This window comes from Erpetoichthys calabaricus, chromosome 3 (genome assembly GCF_900747795.2).
Source record: "Erpetoichthys calabaricus chromosome 3, fErpCal1.3, whole genome shotgun sequence".
In the NCBI taxonomy this organism is placed as follows: Eukaryota; Metazoa; Chordata; class Cladistia; order Polypteriformes; family Polypteridae; genus Erpetoichthys; species Erpetoichthys calabaricus.
Window position 1 is genome coordinate 32,339,225 of NC_041396.2, and position 12,240 is coordinate 32,351,464.

The following is a 12,240-nucleotide window of genomic DNA, read 5'->3' on the forward strand; positions in this document are numbered from 1 at the left end:
TGTCTCCCAACTACGAGGCAGCAGCGCTACCCACTGCACCACTGTGCCACCCAAGACTTTATAAATAAAATTTACTTTTACATAAAGAGTACAAACTACAATCTAAATAAAAGTCAATAAGTCAATAATTAACAAAACTATTTGCATGTTGTCTGGTGATGAAAGGACAGGTTGCTTTTGTGATGTAGGGTGTGCTACAGGCTCACCAGTATATCAATCAGTTTCTATAACCATAAAAAAACCCTTCAGCATACACAGAAAAATTAGTCTGTTAAGAATCTTTGTTTTTACTTCCCACAATGCAATGGTGTGGGGATCATCAGAAGCAATTCACAGCGCTGCTGCATAGTGGGAGTTCCTTATGCAAATGTCCTAACTTTATGAAAATGTATGCCATTGTTACTTTATGGTATTACAACAATTAGTGTTGCAAATTGAAACAACTACACAATATTAACTTTCTCAAATTAAATAAAGAAAAAGCCGAAATCTTAGTGATTGGCAATAATGGATACAATGAGGCTATTAGAAATAAACTGGATGCATTAGGATTAAAAGTCAAATCGGAGGTAAAAAGCTTAGGGGTAACCGTTGATTGTAATCTGAATTTTAAATCGCATATTAATAAAATCACTAGGACAGCATTTTTTCATCTAAGGAACATAGCAAAAGTTAGACCTCTTATATCATCGAAAGATGCAGAGAAATTAGTTCATGCGTTTGTCTTTAGTCGGCTAGATTACTGTAATGCACTCCTCTCAGGACTACCCAAAAAAGACATCAATCGTTTGCAGTTAGTGCAGAATGCAGCTGCTAGAATCCTTACCAGGAAAAGAAAATCCGAACACATTTCTCCAGTTTTGATGTCACTACACTGGTTACCTGTGTCATTCAGAATTGACTTTAAAATTCTGCTTATGGTTTATAAAGCTTTAAATAATCTCGCCCCGTCTTATATATCGGAATGTCTGACACCTTATATTCCAAATCGCAACCTCAGATCCTCAACTGAGTGTCTCCTTAGAATTCCAAGAGCAAAACTTAAAAGAAGTGGTGAGGCGGCCTACTGCTGTTATGCACCTAAAATCTGGAATAGCCTGCCAGTAGGAATTCGCCAGGCTAATACAGTGGAGCACTTTAAAAAACTACTGAAAACACATTACTTTAACATGGCCTTCTCATAACTTCACTGTAATTTAATCCTGACACTCTGTATATCCAATTCATTATAATAACTATTCATTCAAAATTTGTACTAACCCCTACTCTCTCTTCTGTTTTCTTTTCCGGTGTCCTATTGGTGGTGGCTTGTGCCACCACCATCTACCCAAAGCACCATGATGTTCCAACAATGATGGATGGATTAAAAGCCAGAAGTCTGTATAACCATCAGCATCAAGTGACTCCGTGAGAACCCTAACTACAAAGAGGACTATTTCATTTATGTTAGGTAGAATGCCCAAAGGGGACTGGGCGGTCTCGTGGCCTGGAACCCCTACAGATTTTATTTTTTTCTCCAGCCTTCTGGAGTTTTTTTTTGTTTTTTCTGTCCACCCTGGCCATCGGACCTTACTCTTTTCTATGTTAACTAATGTTGTCTTATTTTAATTTCTTATTTGTCTTTTATTCTTCTTTTCTTCATTATGTAAAGCACTTTGAGCTACTTTTTGTATGAAAATGTGCTATATAAATAAATGTTGTTGTACTGAGAACAAAACACTTCTTAAATGTACATTTGCATGCTTTTATCTGTTTAAAAAGCATTGTTTTTACTGTTTATTGTATTAGTTTTTTTAACTTTGCAAATAAAGGTTATTTGTACTAGAATTTTTTGCAGTGCCATATACAGTGGATTCAGAAAGTATTCACACCATTTCAGTTTCTGCACAAATAATAGTGCCGTAGATTTATGTTTTAATGGATAGAATTCCCAGTTTTGCCCTTCATTGTATACTCAATAACCCATAACAACCTCCACTACTTCCACTGAGTGTTGCCTGCTGCCTCCCGACTCTGCTTCTGGTGCTACAGCATATTCTCTAGGAAACACAGCTGGGCATAAGAAAAGTAGGGAGGTCCTTCTCCAACAGCACCCCTCTCTCAATCCCCTGGGATCCTGACAGGGCTGCACTTCTAGACTCCTTCTCTCAAGCAACCCTGCAGATGTCCCAACTAGTTTCCTGTACAAGAACCACTGCCACCTGGTGTATGGGGGATGGAAGTACTCCAAATCCTTGGCTTTTCTCAGTCCATCTGCTATAGTATATAGGGTCGGGTACAAATTTATTTCCTTCTCCCTCCAGCCAGTTTGCTTGCATCATCACACTGGCATCCTGTCTGGAAAATGGGATATCCTCCGATCCGGCCGGGATGCCCGTTCTCCTCCTACAGTGGATAATTAAACTAAAACATCCGTGATTAACATACAGAACAGTGAAACAATAAATAAACTGAATAGCAGTACCAACCAGTAATGGCTAAATACTAAGAAAAGACAAGACAATAACAATATATTCAAAAGATGACAAAAATACTACATTAAAGAAAACTTTACATGAGCCAGGGACAAAACCCTGGTTTAAACATAGCAAATGAAATTAACAGGTGAGTTTATGTTAGGGCTCAGCTGAATTGAGGAAAGAGACCAGGTTTAGGCCTTGTTTGGATTAGATTAGTTTTAAATCGGGAGGTCAGGTAAAGTAATTATTACCGGAGGACCCCTGTTGTTTTATTCCTTTCTTCATCGCTCATGTCAAGTTACCTTTTACAGACTACACATTCACATCTCATTAAAAATTACAGAGACCTCTACCTTCTGTAAAAAGTCTTTAAAATATAACCCAAGGTTAAAGCAGTCCTGTACAAATCAACATGTCAGTAACAGTCTGTTATTTCCTGTAAAAATGGAATTTCCCCTGTGTGGGATTTTTCAATGTTTTTGTGGAAAAAATGGAGGCAGTGGAAAAACTTGTCCACGCTCTGTGTGACCCACACTGAACCACGTCAAACCAATTCATACTGTATCAGTCAAGTGGATGAATATGAGGAGGAAGGCACTTCAAATTCAAAATTCTTATTAGAGGACTCATGGCTGCAACATCTTTAGGTAAACACCCACAAGGCATGTTTTTATCCTGTTTTAGTCAATTGATAATAAATGAATGAATGAATGAATGAATACTTCTTCTTGTCCAATTGTATGTCAGGCTGCCTTTAATGAATTCACATATTCAAGTTTATTTGGTTTTTTTGTTTACATATTATGGGGTGGAACAATAGTTATGTAAATGTAATACGTGCAGCTGTTTTGAGGTGACCATAGAAGCTATGGCTATCTTTGTAGTTTTTCCAGACATATCTTCTCCTATAAGAATTCATGCTAAAAATAATTTGACATTGTGTGGTAATTGTGACTGTACAGATGTATGTTCTGATAGGTAATCCCATTTGAATAGGGCTTAAGAAAAGGAAAAGTGGAAGTTATGTTTTAAGAAGTGCTTAATGGTAATAACCGCAGCTCCCTACCCTAGTTGGTAGGTGCAGATGCAGACCTGCAGGTAGCACACAGAGGCTGTCTTACCTCTATTTATTTGCTACATTATGTGCTTTCTTTGCCATGGCCTCTTTTGCGTTTACTTAATAGCATTGATTTTTTTAAAGTTTTGGGCCTTTTTGAATAATTTTGGATAAAAGGCTGGCTACACACCAGAAATTCAATTATCATTAAGGTGACTTTTTAGAGTGAGGCTCATAAACTGCAGTCTGGGTTATGGTGACTCTTGTAATTTCCCTAAATTCAAAACAAGCATGGTAGAACGGAAGTCAGAAATGCTGCATCCTGAGAGTGAATCCTGTGCCCAGTCATTGTTTATGTGGATTTCCTACTCCACCTTTACCCGTATCACCAAAGATGTGCAGGTTAGGTTACTTGCCAACTCTTCTTTGGCCTTGTGTGAGTGTGTCAGTATATGTATGTGTGAGTAGGCCTTGCGATGGACAAATGTCTTTCCAGGGCTGTATTCATTCTTGCATCCAGTGCTGACAGTATATGCTCTAGGCCTCCATAACCCTCAATTGGACTAAGCAGGTTTTAGAATTTTATGTTATTTTATATTTATAGGTCTACAGTGTCATTATTGTGATGCTTACCCTAATAGGGCTTTTCATCAAAATGTTGGAATCCATATTACTAACCGAGAATGCTAAACCGGATGATGGACGCAGGCACATCCGGCAATGGGCCGTAGCTGCAAAAAGACGTACTGCACAGGCGCAAAAAGAGTCCGCGAGAGGCGGCTGAGGAGCCGAGAAAGGCGGACAAAAGAGGGCGAGAGAGGCGGACAAGACCACAGAAAAAAGGAGTGAGCACAGGAAAAATGGAGAAATGAGGTGCAAAGAGCACCGAAAAAAGGAAAAGGCACATAAAAAAGTATTCAAACGCAAGCAAAGCACGAAACTAGACCCCAAAAAAAAAAAAAAAAAAAAAAAAAAAAGAGGCTCGCGCACAACAGCAAGGCACCCCCCCCCCCCCCACAGGCACCGGATGGAACACGCACCAAGAGGGGGATTCAACAAGCCCATAGAACACAAAAAAAAGAACACAAAACCACCCCACAGACCCTACAAGCAAGGGACGGGACACACACAAAGAGGGGGATTCAACAACACACAGGAACACAAAAAGAAAGAAGACGCTCGCGCGACAACAATCCTCAACCCCCCCTCCCTCCCCCCCCCCACACACACACACACACACACACACACACACACACATCCATAAGAAGTGACACCCAAAGCCACATATTCTAAAGTGAACATCAACACCTTCACACTAGACAGCATTGGTGGATCTCCTTACAATAAAGCACTATTAACCGTTCAACTGCAGAAAAGGAAACATATTAACAGTGACTGCGATCCTCCTTATTACTTATCCATATTTCGCATGCTGAGAAAGAAACAAGTCATGAATACACGGTCACGGGTACAAAACGAAAAGGAAAGGATAACAGGAACAAACACACGAACACGAAAGAAACAACAAAATAGACGGCTATGCAGCATAGGTGGATCTCATTACAATAAGGCACTATTAACCGTTCAACCGCAGAAAAGGCTCCATATTAACAGTGAGTGCAATACTCCTTATTACTTACCCATATTTCTAAAAGAAAAAATGTCTCGACTCCAAAAACGCAAAGCTCAACTAAAGCTTCTAACTAACGATGTACCTAAAAGTAAAAACTTTATGAACTGCATTAGATCCTACAATAGTTCATTTGCTTTTGCATATACCGGAGTAAATATCAAGCCACCAAAAGGCAATGGCCCATACTGCTTTCGCATATGTGCACAAATACTGCATCGCATTGGAACAGTGCACCCTGAAACAAATCAACAACGCAAATATGCACAAATCTACATCCTAGATCCACATGACGCAAACTATCAATCAAAGTGCTGAATCGCAACAGGCACGGATTCAAAACGAAACACCTCCCGTCTCAGACATACGTTAATGGCAGCGAAGGCTACAACGGGCTTCTCACACAGCACAGGCAAATCGATTACAGCTCCAAAACAACACGTCCCAAATACTACACATGCAACAACGCGCCTCTCAAACGGCACAAGGAAAACATACACCAGGAAAATTCATTCAGATTAATGAATGTCATTTGCAATCACTGTCATTCAGTTCACTTCCCTGAAGAAACAACTGGCAATACAAGTTATACATTTACACGTTGTTGTCAAAAGGGTCAAATTAGACTGCCTTCTTTACATTCATATACTGAATATCTACAGAAGCTTATAACTGACGATGTACCTGAAAGTGAAATCTTTATCAACTACATTAGATCCTACAAATCGGTATTCACTATGAACATTAACGGTGGCACTGCACGTGACATCCGTCTTGAAAAAATGTTGTTTATTGATGAATGTTCAATGGCATCCAGTCACTTACTCAACACCATTCATAAACTTCTACAAACGTTTATGAATAATAATATTCGATTTGGAGGAAAGGTACTTTTATGAGGAGGAGATTTTAGACAGTGATTAGCTATTCTTCCAGATGCCATGCACTCAGCTATTGTTCAGTGCACCTTAAAATACGCAGACAATTGGCATTGCTTTCAAAAGATACAGTTAGGAAAAAAGATACGATGTCCAGAACCAGATCATAACAATTGCTTATTACAACTGAGAGATGGTACACTCACCAATACAGATGGACTTCAGCCACATATTATTACAATTCCTCAAGCCTTTATCTGCGACGACTTAGTTACAGAGACATTTGGAACAGCAATCTCATTAGACCAAATGCCCCTTTTAACACAACGCACTATATTATGTCCAAAAAATATTAATGTGGAAAACATTAATACCCAAGTCATTCCATTACTTCCTGGAGAGACACAACTCTTTCTAAGCTCTGACAAACTTGACTCTGATCACAACAATAACCATCTTAAATGACCTTACAAGTTCTGAGCTGGAATTACCTTTTACACTTAAACGGCGTGTACAAAGAAATTTTCAAATAAACCTTTACACTGTGCCACACACTTTATTGTTTGCTTTCTATTTGCATCATCTACACCGTCACACTATTCTATATCTCATTCATACATCACGCTCTTTGTCATTCCCAACACCAGGGGTTGGCGAGCGAAGCGAGCAGGGGGCGGAGCCCCCTAGTGTTGGAACTAACGGAATAGTTCCGGGCTGAGACGGGTTGAAGATGAGGCTTTGCTCTTCTCCCATCCTCTTCCTAGACACCATCAACTGGATGATGCAAAATATTATGTCAGACAAATCCGGAGGAATCTAGTGGACCCTTTTATCCTAAAGAGAAGATTTGAACTTTGCAGTTGACCTTGCTATACAGTCCACCTACAAGAGAAGACGGACAGACTGAATACATACAACAAACAAATTGACCAGTTTATCAGCCCCCTCAAAACTAAAGTGATGTACATCAACCCAACACCTCATTCCCCTGTCACAGTAAATGGAAAGAAATGTACTTATTTGGGACGCATTGTCAGTACTGATAATGCAGTCAGTAAAGATGTCAGGGCATGATTAAAGAAGGCTTTCATCACCTTTGCCAGTGTTCAGTCTATCTGGAGGTCAAGGCAATAAAGCCTACAGGCTTAGACCTGATGGTATAACAGCAATGAGAAGTCTGTTTAGCTACACGGAGCACAATTTTGCAGGGTAACTCAAAGTGACTAGAGATCTCTCAATATCTTCCAAAATGTATGTCTGAGGAAGATCTGTGGGATATTCTGGCCTGAAAAGATTTCTAATGGTGAACTCTATATGAAAACAAATTGTCTGTATGATAGATAAATACTTTATTAATCCCACAGGGAAATTCACAAACTCTAGCAGCAGCATACTGATACAAAAAACAATATTAAATTAAAGATTGATAACAATGTAGGTAAAAACAGACAATAACTTTGTATAATGTTAACGTTTACCCCTCCCGGGTGGAATTGAAGAGTCGCATAGTTTGGGGGAGGGACGATCTTCTCAGTCTGTCAGTGGAGCAGGACAGTGACAGCAGTCTATCGCTGAAGCTGCTCTTCTGTCTGGAGATAAATGTAATAAGATAATAAAAGGGTGGAAATGAAGTAATAAGACAAGACACAAAGGACATTTTAAAATCACCAATATCCAAAAATGAACTTGCAGCTGGTTCTGGAATTTTTTCGATTAAGCAATTGAGCAAGCAATCCACTTCTCTTTTTCTGTTTGATTCTCATAATGAACCCTTATTTCAGTAAAAGCAAATATAATGTATAAAGATAAAAATGTGTCTATCACATGATAAGTGTGTCCTTCAATGGACCAGGGCTGGTTCCTACATTACCTCTTGTGCTACAAAGAAGATACAAATCAGAGAAGATAAGCACAATACTAAATTATTAAAGCAAAACACAAAACATTCGGATCAGTGCAATAGTCATATTAACAATTAAACCAACAAATAAACAGATAGTTATATTAGAGAATTTGTAGAACCACACTGCTTGGCCCTGAAGAAAGGATAACGTGTCCCAAAATGTGTAGGCTCTTCTACTTTATGGTTGTCTTCTTCACATGCTCCAAAAAGTTTGAATTTTCAGGCATTCTTGGTCATGTGAGTGGCCATCCTCTACTCACTCAGAATCAAGACCTCTGGATAAACTTCTATGTTGAAATGGACTATTTACTTGTGATTCTTTTCCAAGGAATTAAAACAAAAACATGGAACTGTTTGTAGCATGAGTACACTGAACTGTTCTCTATTTGTTGGTTGTGTAATTGTTATTATAATTGTTGCACTGGTCAGAATTTGTTGTGTTTTACTTTAATAATTTAGTAAACTCATCTTCTCTCTTTTACATCTTTGGGAGAAGATGTTTCTTTAAATAAGTGGCATTTACTGTGATAGCCTCTTGTACTAACAAGATTGGCTTCAGCTTCCCACTACCATACAGCTATAAGAATGTTGTTACATTTTAAATTGTGATAATTGCTGAATTACAACCACATTTAACAATAATAATAACAATAATAATTATAACAATGCATTTTATTTATATAGCCCTTTCCCAAGCTTAAAGCTTTTCACAAATATTGAAATATACACAAAATGAATAATGGCATAGAAAATGGTCAAATTAATAACACTGGATACAAAATAATATCAAACATTGAACGTCAAATTATAAAATTTGGGACTAGAATAAAAAACAACCAGCATTTCTACAGTAAACCTTTAACCAATGTAGCTCAAAACAGCTTTAAAAATAATAATAGAAAAATTACAATTACAAAAGTAACTTAAAACTCTCTAATACAAGTGAAGGCAAATTTAAAGTATGAATTGGCATAAGCCACCCTAATTTGGGATGTTCAAAAGAAATGTAATAATTTACATGGGGTAGAAGTACATAATAAACAACAATAATTGTGCCAAGTATTTGTAATATTAAAATGTGTTTCAATTTAACATACCGGTAATCTTGATTGAAATAGAAATCGGTAATTTTTTTCACCCTCTGATAGAGGTCCATAGAGGGCTAGCTCCCTAATAAGGGATCAAAAATAACATCATATTCAGAATCACTGTCCCTAAAATAGTCTAAAAGTTCAAAATTTTTAACCTTCTGCGAGAGGTTCATAGAGTGCTAGGGCAACCAGTAAAGAATCAAATCTCAAAAATATTATCATATTCACGATCACAACCACAAAATAGTATAAAATGACACTCCACATGTGGAAATTACCTGTCCCAATGGTTTTTATAGTTTTCTAAAAAGGAGTACCATTGACCTTTCGTAATCCATTAGGAAGTGAAACCCCTGGGGTTGGCTCATGTGGCATGTACAACTTCAGATCTTTCTGATCACCCTTTTGGTTTACTCTTGTGGCGAACAGCTGGGACCCATGCCCGGCTGGGACGCCCCTTTAACACTGGAACCAGTGGAGCAGCCATGGAATGTACACTACGTCCCCCAGAATGCATGGTAGATAGATAGATAGATAGATAGATAGATAGATAGATAGATAGATAGATAGATAGATAGATAGATAGATAGATAGATAGATAGATAGATAGATAGATAGATAGATAGATAGATAGATACTTTATTAATCCCAATGGGAAATTCACAAAGTGGCAGCCCTCCTGGGTTACATTGGGGGCCACAGGTGTGGGACTTCAGGGCTCAGACCTGTTGGGCTCCGTGGCCACCACCAGGAGGAGCTGCACGGCTTAACAAGTCCGTGTGGGCTGGAGTGCAGCCACACCCGGAAGTGCAGCCTGAATTAGGTTAATTATCACCTGAAGCACTTCTGGGTGGGCTATAAGAAGAGCCTGTAGCCACTACTCAGCATGCCAGAGACTGGAGGAGGAGGACAAAGCTGCCTGAGAGGAGTGGAGGAAGAGGAGTGATTTTTGCGGTGTTTTGGGGTTTTCCATTGTGTGTCTTTTTGGGGACTGTGTTGTGTCTGTGGGTACAAGGAAGGCGTATCCCACAGATGAAGAACAAATAAATAGTTTTGTTGATTTTCACCTGTGCCTTTGGTGTCAGTCTGTGTCGGGTTGGCGCCAACCAAGCGCTTCTCCAACACTCTTTATTGTAAGGGTAAAAGTTCCTGCACAAAATATTGTACGGAAATGTCCTAAAATGTATTTTTTTGTTGTAGAGGACCAAAAACATAGGCAAACCCCAAAAAGCTCCACTTCTTGCATAACTAGATATCAAATTGAGTTGAAATGATATATATATATATATATATAATAAGATGATTTTTTTTCTAGTAAGGGTGAGTGAGAAGACGGTTAGTGTTGCTGAAGCCAGATGGATAATATTTACATCTGGAGACAACCATGAGTAAATTTTGCTAAAAACTGAATAAGAAAAATTAGACAGCTCACTAAGTGTCACATTTCTAAACCAATCCAATACCCCATGAAGGTGTCATTCAAAGTAGGGGTGGGGATTTTGAACTGCAAAGATCAGAGGGGCTCTTGTTGACCTGGACCAACAGACAGCAAGCTTCTGTTAATCATGAACCACTATAGTTGAATATTTGCCCTAAAAAACCCTATTATACATATAAATGTGTGTTATGCGTGCAGAGAGCACACTGCATGTTTTAAAAATAAAGATAGCCTGATGCAAGAGAAAAAACATTTTGGTAGCATCAGATTATAAATTGTCATCCAGCAGCATCAATAAATGACTGGTAAATATGAACGATATGTAGTTGCAGGTGCTCTGTGTACTTTCTGTTGTTTACCGTTATGACGACAGTGTAAGAGTTGAAGAAAGCTTGATGGAGTAGCAGCTATATTCATGAAAATATGAACTACAAAATATGCATTTGATGTAAATGGCGCGTCACACTCCATCAAAAGGACTGCTTTAAGAAAGCTGTTCACAAAGAGCCATGGGACATGCAGATTTCAGTACTCAACACATCCGAATCAACAAAGTTGCTTAACAACATCAGTAAAGTATAGACAGAGCTACACGGCACCCTGGGTCTGACCGTGTGGCTAAACAAATAACTAAAGAAACATGACATCAGTGTCTAATTTGAAATGCAAACATGCCATAACAAAATAGCCATCACATTGTATATCAATAGACCATAATGCATATCTGAACTCTTTTTGCAGTTGTTATGTGATATAGTGATACAACAGTTAAAATGACAGAAAGCTATCATAGCAGACATAGGTACTTCTCAAACATGTGGAACCCCGTAGCTGTGGTGGTCTATGTGTGTGTTTGGCTGTCTCCAATGTTGCAGCACTTATTACAACAAGCAAATTAATTGGATCACAGCAATTTTAGCTTTTTATTTTCTCTCAGCATCAAGACTTTTGTTCAACTAAAGTGACTTCAAAGTGTTCGTAAGTAGTTCTTAAGAACACAAAATGCTCCAGATTTCAAATTGCTAACAATCTCTGAATGCACCTGAATGTTATACCATACATACCTTTTATTATTTGTTGCTATACGATGAACAAAACTGTAAATCATATTCTAGATGAGGTCTCAGAAGTGTGTTGTACAGCTTAAGGATAACCTCCCTTAATTTTCTGTACAGAATACTCTATAATCCATTATCCTATAGCTTAGTTAAATGATTTTGTACACTTGTCTGTTTGTGAACGGTAACTAGCCCAATAGAACTACCGTATATACTCGCATATAAGTCGGGTCTTGAAACCTGAAAAATCGATCATAAAATCAGACACCGACTTATATGCCCATTCAAAAATGTGACAATTAATTTTGTGTTTTTTTTTATATCTTCTTGCTTCCTCCACTTATGCTCCAGTTTCTCGGACACATCGAATTTTGTTGCAGCAGCGCAGTTACAAATTTCTTTCACCACTTCAACGACTTTTAATTTAAAAACAGTTTAATATTTTCTTCTGATCAAACGCTCCATTGTAGATAAGGGATGCTCTTACGATAAAGGTGTATGAGGGTGTAACAGTGTAAATGTCACTTTGGAATAGTTCAGGTATATTCGTGTGGTCACGTAGGCACAATACATAGAAAAGAAAGGCAGTGTGCTCCGTGGTTACTCTCTCAGGTGGGTGTTAGCAATTCATAATCTCTTGGACCAATAGTGTGAGTTTTCCGCATTTGACTTATACAATTGGCTTTGTAAATTACCAGAAATTATATAGTAAAATCAAGCGCCGAC